We start from the raw sequence: 10379 nt of genomic DNA, 5'->3' as shown, positions 1-10379 counted from the left end.
TTCAGATCTGCCCACTTCTCTAACCTATCCAGGTCTGCCTGGATGTGGTCCCTGCCTGCTGGTGTATTTACTTTACCCCACAGCTTGGTGTCATTAGTGAACTTGAACAGGGTGCACTCCACACCCTCATCCAGGTCGCTAATGAAGATATTGAACAGCACTGGCCCAAGGACCGAGCCCTGGGGGACTCCGCTGCCTACACCCTCTCAGGTCGACATCGACCCATCCACCACCACCCTCTGGGTGCGCCCCTGGAGCCAGTTTGCCACCCATGTGACTGTGCGTTCGTCAATGCCGCAGTCCCTCAGCTTGCCTACCAGAATTGGGTGGGACACTATGTTGAAGGCCTTCTGGAAGTCCAAGAAGATGACATTGACTTCCTCCTTCCCATATAAGCTCTTTGTTATCTGGTCATAGAAAGAGACCAGGTTAGTCAGGCAGGATCAGCCTTGAATGAACCCATGTTGGTTACCCCTCAACATCACTTCCCCTGCAGGGCTCTCACAAATGTGGCTCTTGATAATATTTGAGCACTCATCTTGATCATGATCACTCATCTTCCTGTCTGAATTACTTCTTCTAGGATGTAATGCCCTTTTCACTTAAATCCTTGCTGATAACCATCTCCAGGCTCAACAAGGACAAGTACGAAGTCCTGCACTTAGGACAGAACAATCCCATGCACTGGTAAAGGCTGGGGGCTGACTGGCTGGGAAGCCCCTTTGCAGAAAAGGACCTGGGGCTTACAGTGGACAATAAGCTGAATATGAGCCAGCAGTGTGCCCTTGTTGCAAAGAAAACCCATGGCATACTGGGCTGCATTGATAGATGTGTTGCCAGCAGATGGAAGTGATTATTCCCCTCTATTTAGCACTGGTGAGGCCACATCTGGAGTATGTTCAGTTTTGAGGCCCCCGCTATAGAAAGGATGTGGACAAATTGAAGAGAGTCTAGTGAGGGGCTGTGAAGATGGTGACGGGGCTGAGGCACATGAGTTCTGAGGAGTGGCTGAGAGAACTGGGCTTAGTTTACAGAAGAGAAGACTGAGAGGGGATTTAGAAGCAGCCTTCAGCTACCTGAACGGTGGTTCCAAAGAGGATGGAGCTAGACTGTTCTCAGGGGTGGCAGGTGACAGAACAAGAACCAACAGTCCCAAGTTGCAGCAAGGGAAGTTTAGGTTAGATATTAGGAAGAATTTTCTCACTAAGACAATAGTAAAACACTGGAACAAGTTACTCAGAGAAGTTGTAGAATCTCCATCCTTGGAGGTTTTTAAGACCTGGCTAGACAAAGCCTTGGCTGGAATGATCTAGTTGAGGATGATCCTGCTTTGAGTAGGGAGTTGGACTAGATGACCTCCTGAGGTCCCTTCCAACCCTCATTTTCTATGATTCCCTGAGCAGAGCACATGCATGCACACTAATCCATCTCACTATGACAATCACAAAGAGAAATGCCACTGAGTGGTTCTAAGTGTCCCTGGAAGTTTTGCCATTTATTTCCACTGTAACAGTCAAGATACTATAAGAGACTCATTCTCCTCCCCAGGTGTTCAGGCAGAGGGCAGCATGGACATGGAAGTTCTGCCCAGAAGTGGATCCAGACTTTTACAAAGAGGGGTGCAGGAGCAGTGATCAGCACTACAGGGGTGGCTGTACCTCCATTCCCATCCTCCTCCCTTCCCTCCTATCCACCATGGCAGGCATGGGCCCTGGGAAAAGCATCTGGGCACCTTCTCCAAAAAAAGTAAGCATTCTGTTCCCCCCATCCCCCTCCTCCTCCTCCTCTCTGTCCTGAACTGCTGTTCCCTCCCTTTTGCTCCCCTTCCCCCACTCCCCATCCACCTCTTCCAGCACTTGCTTTTTCTATCTCCACTATCTACACTGTCCTGGGGGCAAGGAGAGCACCTGTACCATTCCAGCTAGGCTGCACAGGGCATGGGTTCAGCCTGCAATGGTGGCAGCAGCAGTAGGAAGGCAGTTCCCCTCCCCAGTGCCTGTTCCTAGATTGGTGGGAAACACCTTGTGGAGAGGAGACAGGGAGGGGAATCTGCATGTCCACCACCTGCCAGGCTGCACTCCATGGGGCTGGCGCAGCTGATCAGAGCTCAGCCCAGTGGCAGGAGGTGGGCAGAGCTGACACTATGGTCTGATTAGCTCCACCAGTCCCACAGAGTGCAGCCCAGCAGTGGGAGGTGGGCAGAGCCAGGGCTGCGCTCGGCCTCCTGCTGCTGGGCTGAGCTCCATGGGGCCGGCAGAGCTGATCAGAGTGCAGCCTGGAGATGGGAGGCAGGGAGAGCCAGGCTGCACTCCCCATTGGGCAGAGCTACACAGAGCTGTGAAGCCACTCAGAGCGCAGCCCTGGCTCTCCACTGCCTGCCACCATTGGGCTGCTTAAAAACTCAGAATGTTTCAAAACTTTTGAAACATTTTGGGTGCCCTCATTTTGTTTCGAAGCTCTTTCTATGCTTTTTGTTTCATTTCAATTTCACTATTTTGAACTTGAAACTTGTCAAAACAGCTTTGAAACAAAACACTCAGTGAAATTTCACTTAGTTATACTTTCTATATCTTCAGCAGCATGAGAACTGTTCCTTCAGCTATCTCCAAAAAATCCAGCAAGCAGCTGTCTTGTGCTATGTGCTGAGTGGTCCCTCTGCTCATGTTGCTATTCTGAATTCAGAACATTTTATAATTGCCTTGAACACTTTTGTTTGAAGGTGTTAATATACTACACATAGTAGGTGTTAGACCCCGACTCCATGTGGCTCCCAACGACTAGGGAGATGACAGTCAAATTGCTCATGGACCTTAGTACTCATTAGCCAGAGCAAGCAGGAGCAAACACCAGCACACATTGCTCACAACAGCTTTATTCAGAATGGAGACAGCTCCCTCACAGACACATAGCCCGTGAAACCAGGGGAGCAGCCCTGAACATTAGTTCTTTTCACATTTTATACACCTTGATTCATGCTTATTAACAGTCACCCCACCTATGTCCCTCCTTTGGTTCCACCCATTTCTCCTCCCATCACAAGCTCTGCCTCTGTTTACTGTTTGTTTCCTTAGCATGGTATTGCCTATGCATTTCATTCATTTACATGCCTCTCTGCTAAGAGTGCATGCATAAGACTTTGACCCCCATCTGCTCCCGGTCAATTGTGGTTTCTTGGTGGTTCTTTCTAGTTTCTTGCTGACTTCAGCACCATCTCCAAGGCCGTACTTCTACTTTGTCCCCTAACAATAGCTGTTGGTTGGTATCCTATTTTTACACAACGCATCATGCACTTTGCACCCTATCCTCTTGTTAGGAATCTACTTACTTAAGCATTAGCAAAGTTAGTTACTTTTAATATATCATCCAGCCTTTTACCAAGACTAAGGAAAAATCCTTCATTCAGCTGCACTCTCAGCGCTCCCCAAAATCCATATTGTTACCCTAACAGTAGGTGTTAATATAATATATTTGGAGATCATTTCATAAAAAACAAAGTTGAATAAGCATAGTCAATGTCCTTTGGAGCAAACATATAGCAAGAAGCTTTTTGTTTGTTTGTTTACTTGTTTCAGCAGCAGGACAGTATTCAGGGAAAGTCCAAACTCATGAGTAATGAATGAAGCAAGTAAAACTTGTCTCTCCTTTCTGGAGATACCATGAAGGAAGTGGAAAATGATTCTTCTGGCATAAGGCAACTATAAGCATCCATAGCTTAGTTTGGTCCTGAAGCAAAATAAGCAATACCATTATACCCACTCATTTAACTATAACTACATTATAGTGGGGAGTTGCCATTTTAGCTTTACCAGTATAATTAAAACAGTAAAACTGCAGTTTAATCAAGTCCAGAATCAGATGAGCATAACACCTACTTGTTGGGTGTATCTACATATGCTATTAATGCACATTACACTATTACACAGTAAAATATTGTGCAGTAAGCCTTCCCCAAGAGCACATCCACATGTACGCCCTGTTGGAAGCAGATTTGCTCCTGCCCTTTTCTGTTCCCCTGCAGCAATTAGGGAGAGTTCCAGGGTCCCCTGGGCTTGCCCAGGAGCTGGCAAGGGGAATGGGGACTGGTATCAATGAGCACGGGACCAGGAAAGCCTTGCTGGCTGCAGCAGCAGCTGTCTTCTGGCCCCACGCATATTGAGATGGGACTTGATGTGCATGGGCTGGGAGACAGCTGCTGATGCAGCTGGTACAGCTCTCCTGGACCCATGCACACTGGGACACACAGCTGCCAGCAAACTCTCTGCTGGGCAGGGCTTCTGTGCCTGGCAGGGGGTTTGCTGGAGCTCTCCCAGGTGTGAGGTAGCTGCCAGCAAGCCTCCTGCTAGGCAGCCCCCTCCCACCCCACCCCCGCTCAACAGCAGGCTAGCCAGGAACTGTTCTGCAAGTGGGGCAGCTGCCAGTAAGCCAGTGCCCTCCTGCTCAGCAGGGGGCTCAGCAGCAGCTGCACCACTTGTGGAACAGTTCCTGGCCAGCCCCCTGTTGAAGGGGGGGGGGCATAGCACTCACCAGCAGTTGCCCTGATTCGGTTTCTGCCCCCCTAAGCAGCTCTGAGAGGCACAGAGCTAGGAACTCTGGCCCCTGTTTTCTCTCCAGAGCAGCTTTGCATGGTGCAGAGCTGGGAACTCCTGAGAGCAAGTGGAGGCTGGGTTCCCAGTCCCACTCACTCTCCAGAGTTCCCAGCTCCATGTTGGGAGTCAGGAGGCAGGACTGGGGACAGAGATCTCCCCAGACCCAGCACTGCTCAGCTCCCAGCTCCTGAGGGAAGCCATGAACTAAACAGCACCAGGACTGGGGACAAAAAGCTCCCTGTCCCCTGTGGTTCCCTGCTGCCTAGGCTGACTGGGAGCAAATATGGTTCTGGTTAGCATCTACTTGTGCTGTACTGGACAGTAACTACTGTGAAGTTGATCTAGTACCTGTATTTACTGCCACTGCTGCTATGCAGCCAGGTGGGAGTTGGAGTGGCTATGTACTCTATGACCCAGGCCAGAACACAGCCAGGGCTGGTGCCACAGTGGGTAATCAGTGGCAGTGCAGGAAAAAGCAGTACTAGTGGTACAGGAGTAGGCAGGGGCAGGAAATCTTGGGTAGGGGGAACAGGTAGTTGATGTGACACTGACATGTTGGAGTCAGATCCACAGCAGCCACCTACCTCCCTTCCCCCCACTTGCACTTGAATCTAAGATGAGGGGCTTTATTCAGCCAAGTTAAATAGGGGGAAATCCTCATCCTGGATTTGAGTAAATAGAGTATATAGTGTCATCAGGGATCCTGATTTTCTGTTTAAAAATCACAAATTCTCTGATTAAAACACCCAACAAATCCTCTGATAAAAACCCCAAAATCCATGATTAATCTGAAATCTCACTATATCTATAGGTATCAATTGAAGAAAATGTTTTATTGATATATTTAATTTTAAAGCAATTTGGAAGCCTATGAGTGCCTCAATCACTATAATAAAATAAATTCTAAATATCTATACATTTTGTATTTGGGTTTTTTATCATGGAAAATCAGAGATTCCCCTGCTCCCACTACTCACCAGGACACCTGTCCAGGCCCCTCACTCCCCACCCACATTCCCCCAGCCCTGTTGGTAAACCTCGCCCCCTTACACACATCCCCCTTACCCACCCAACCCTGCTGGAGGGGACCCCCCAGCTGCCAGGGACTATGGGGCCAGGGTCTGCAGCCCCTCTGCCCTACTGAAGCAGCACTTGAACCCTGACTGTCACCTGCAGGAGGTGGCAGATGCTGCAGCCCAAGCGGGGAGCAGAGTACAGAGCCTGGCTCTCCCTTCCCCGGTAGGTGACATGGCCAGAGCACAGCCCATGGGGGGCAGATGCAGGCTGCCTGCTGCAGGCTTGGACTCCCCATCCTGCTGCCCTCTCCCTCCACAGCCCAATGGGTGGGACCCAATATGACAGGGCAGAGTGAGACAGGGCAGGGAAGCTACTTGACACCACTGTGAGCCCCATGCTGCCCTGGCAAAGTGCCCCCTGCCCGCCCAGCAGCAGCAAGGGGCACAACTCTGCACTGCCACCCCTGTTGCTGGCAGGTAGGCAGCAGGCACTTCACCAGGGCAACACGAGACTTGCAATGGCAGCACCAAGTTTCCCCACCTGGTCCTGCTCTGCCCTGCCCTGCCATGACAAGCTGTGGAGGCCCTGGGGCGAAGAGCAGGAGGGTAGGGAGTGCCAAGCTGGCAGCTTACAGTCTGCCTTGGGAGAAGCATCTGGACACCTTCTCAAAAGAAGTAAGCATTCTGTTCCCTCCGTTCCCCACTCCCCATACACCTCTTCTACCTCTTGCTCTTTCTTCTATCCCCACTATCTACACTGTCCTGGGGGCAAGGGGAGCACCTGTCCCCAAGGCATGGGCTTAGCCTGCAATGGTGGCAGCAGCAGTAGGAAGGCAGTTCCCCTCCCCAGTGCCTATTCCTAGATAGGCGGAAAATGCCTTGGGGAGAGGAGACAGGGAGGGGAGTGCATGCAGCAGTGGAAGGCAGCAACTCCCCCCGCCCCCTGGACAAGCCATCCACAGCTTCATCCCATCCCATCCTCCGCCGGGCCCTGCAGCCAGACATCTTGGCCCCAAGCCCCACACACTGCCTGGATAAGCAACAGCTGCCCTCCCCCCGCTCCCCCCAGCCCCTTGCAGGCTGGAACTCTGCCAGCCTGCAGAGGGCTCTTTGCAAAAGTGGAAAATCCATGTGTTTCTCTGTTAAAATGAGAAATCTACATTTTTCTCGGTTGAAAGGGAAAATCTGCAGTTTTTTCCATGGGACATAGGAAACTGAGATCCCCGATCATCACTACAGAGGAGGCTCAGAAGTCATAGAAAAGATGGATAAACTTGGGGACTGCAGCAATAGAAATAGGATGAAACTTAATAGGACAAATACAAGGTCATGCTTTGTAGAACTATAGTAGAAAGTCTTGTAAAAGCCGGGTGCAGATTCATTAGAAATGAATGAGCAAAAGACCTGGATGTACCAGTGAGTTACAAAATGCACACCAGCCACCAATGTGATGCAACCAGGAAAGAGGCAAATGTAATCTTAGGATAAACCAACCAAAGTTTTTCCATTATAGATAGGGATATTTTAATATCATTATACACAACTGATAAATACAAACTAATGTACAAAGGAAGGGAAATGTACTTTTGTTTATACAGTTAATTTAGAAACTTGTAAGGTAGATCAACTGTGAAAAGGAACCTGCTCATTACACACCGTTCACTAGAAACCTCTGCTCAATGGCCCAGTACAGAAAAAAAATAACAACAGAGAAATTAGCCTGCATAAAGAACTAATTGGAAGAACAATGGAGAATAATGCAGGAGAAAAAGGAATACGTTTATACCAAAATATTGCAGTGGACTGACTGCATCTATCTGGAGAAGGCCATAGCAGTATTTGAGTGAGTGCAAAGAAGGGCAGTGACAATTGAGAGCACAGAAAAAATATTTGAAGAAAGATAGAAAACACTTGAGTTTGTTTACCTTAGAAAAAGGATAAGAAGGTCATGACAAAAGTATATAAAACATGTGCATGGGAAAAATAAATTCTGTTTTCCCTGCTTTATAGCAAGAACAATGGAACATGAAATGAAACTAAAAGTTGTAACATTTTAAATTGATAAACGGAGGTACAGTCTCCCACAATCTATGGCTAGATTATTGATCTCATTGCTACAGGCTATCTTGAAGATATCAGGCTGTCAAGAACTTCAGAAGCCTCAAAGAAAGATTGAATGATTATATGAACAATGACAATAATCAGCAGTGTAACAAGTAATGGCAACATAAATACTGGATGAAAGAGAAAACCTGTTTCTAGACTAAAATCAACCTCTTAACCATCAAGGTTTAAGAGAAGACCATCTTTACAGAGGGCAAGGCACATGTGCAGTTTCAGACTCCAGGCCCCCTTCCCCCTCAGCAATGTGGAAAGGTTTTTGCAGAAGTAAAGCAAAACCCTGAGTCCACTCTGTGCCCTTTGAGGGGAGGAGGGGAGCTTTGTCCTGTGGCAGGGAAAGGCATTACACTTCACTCAGGGTGTAAAAATGTAAAGCTAGGGCTCTGCAATTAATTTGATAGGAAGTGAGGCCTTCAGTTACTCAGCTGCGCCTGAGGAAATGGCAGTGTGCAGCAGTTTGCCCCTCCTGCCTCCCCCAAATCTGTATCCCAGATCTGAAGCATCCAGAACTGGCCTCTGCTGGAGACAGTACTGGACTATAGAAACTACATGTCAGATCCAGTTTGGCACAGTCTGTGTTCTCCTTGAGTCTGTTATTGAACTGGTGTTGTTAATGTAGCCTGGGTGTACACGGGTTTCTAATCCCCTCTCCAATTGAGGGAATTATTGGCAGGGCAGTGTGCTGTGGAGGGACACAACAGCCCAGTGGCCTTCTCTGTCCCCTATAGAGTCAGGCCCAGTCAATCAATTACTTAACTATATACAAATTTATTATTACAACAAAACATTAAAGAGTAAGGACATAGATTATATATATATGTAAAAATTTACAAAACAATAAATCCTATACCATATATAGATATACACATACACACCCAATTATTATTCAAAAATACAGATGAACAATAAAACAACCCAGAACAAAGGATATTGATTGGGCAACCTTGTAACTCTATTAATATACAAACGATTACTTCAACTTATAAACTATAAGGCACTGTCTACAAATATAACAAGCAATCCTTAGACTACCTGGGTGCCCTCCAAGGCAGGAGATCTACTCCCACGGTACCACTACAGGAAAGGAGATTGGGGGAAAAAAAAGGAGAGGGAGACCCTAAAGACTCCTAAGCTCCCCCACTATCACCCAGAAGCAGCCCATGTGTTACCCCTTCACAACCTGGGGTGGGGGGTGTCCTGCTGGGGGGACCCCCTCTCCAGGGTAACTTACTACTCCCCAGTCCCCGAGAGTTACCTCCCATTCTCCAGGTCAAGCTCTGCTCCCTGCTGGGCTTCCCTGTGACCCGACTCTGCTACCGCCGGCCTGGCTTAGGGGCACATGCACCTCTGTGTGTGGTAGATGATTCGCCTTGTGCTAGGGTTTGGAGGCCTAGACAGCTTTGTGCAGCACTGGGCTCAGTCTGCTCCCAGACACTCTGGGCAGTGTCGTCTGCACTGAGCTGCTACCCCGTGCCAGCAGCTGTAGACCAATGCCACATCTAGCAGCTCCCAGGGTCACTCACTCTCTGTGCAGCACTTCCTGCACCAAGTTCCTGGCCTCATGTGGAGGTTGGGGACCTGAGCCACCCAAGCGGCTCCAAAAATCCTGTTCCATGGACTAGTCTATGTACTGCATCTCTGGCCTCATGCCAAAGGTTGCAGACTTGAGCCACCTCACACAGCTCCCAGGTTCCAGATGCCGTACACCATGTTGTGCACTGACAGCCTAACCTCTGGAGCCGTCTGCAGCTCCCTGCCAACGGAAGTCTTCAGAGGCTCTTCTGAGCTACTGCTTCACCTTGCTGAGCAGCTCTCCATAGCTCTTCTAAGCCTCACTCTTCTCTCTTTTCCATCCCCAACGCATCTCCCTCGTGCTGGGCACACAGCTCCTTTTATACGCTCTAGGGCTCCTCCCCGAAGTCTTCCAGACCTCACAGTGTTGCAGTCTACAATCAGGTCTGGGAGAGCTCTCCTCCCCTTCCCCTCAGGAAAGGGTCATGACTTTATTTCTCTTGCTGCCTCCTGATTGGTGGATAGGCTCCACCAACCAAAACAGCAGAATCTCAAGCCTGGGACTCAACCCAAGGTCTGAAAGGTAAGCCTGCTACACTAAGTTTCCCACACCATGACTGAAGGAATTTCTAATGTAGACACATTTTACAAGGATGTTCCTACTGAATTTTGGATGACAGAAATGCACATGAGACAAATGCCTATATCCAAAACATAGCCCAGGAATCACTTTCATTTCCAAACTCCATATATGATGAATCATGCCCCTCCCACCAGTAGAAGGCATTGTGCCAACTTCCCATTCTCTGGAAGTGCCGAACATGTCTTTATAGGAAATGCTCTTGCAGCAGAGTCCTTTTCTGTGCATTTCAGGCTTAAGCTTCACCTCAACTTCATACTTAACCTCAACTTTGCATATTATTTCAAAGAATCTGGGGGATAACTGATCAGTCCCTGGAAAAAAAGCATGGAGCAGGTCCTCAAACAATCCATTTCTAAGCACTTGGATGAGAAGAAGGTGATTAGGAACAGTCAGCATGGTTTCACCAAAGACAAGTCATGTCTGACCAACCTGATCACCTTCTATAATGAGATAGCTAACTCTGTGGATGTGCGGAGATCCTCTCCCTTGGCCCCTCCTCGA

At 48.6% G+C, this 10379-nt stretch overlaps 1 long non-coding RNA gene across 1 annotated transcript in view; it reads right to left on the bottom strand.

The window, feature by feature from the left end:
- The window catches only part of LOC109306715, a 13800-nt gene extending 4727 nt beyond the window's left edge, over positions 1 to 9073 (bottom strand). Inside the window, exons 1-2 of the long non-coding RNA XR_002100086.1 lie at positions 9063 to 9073; positions 6628 to 6632 (exon numbers count right to left, since the gene is read on the bottom strand). This is a non-coding gene — a long non-coding RNA (uncharacterized LOC109306715). The remainder of the gene's footprint in view (positions 1 to 6627; positions 6633 to 9062) is intronic.
- Positions 9074 to 10379: the final 1306 nt, after the last annotated feature.

This window comes from Crocodylus porosus, unplaced genomic scaffold (genome assembly GCF_001723895.1).
Source record: "Crocodylus porosus isolate Cpor-Errol unplaced genomic scaffold, CroPor_comp1, whole genome shotgun sequence".
NCBI lineage: Eukaryota > Metazoa > Chordata > Crocodylia > Crocodylidae > Crocodylus > Crocodylus porosus.
The sequence above is the reverse complement of the archived record's forward strand: the minus strand, read 5'-3'. Positions and strand labels throughout refer to the sequence as shown.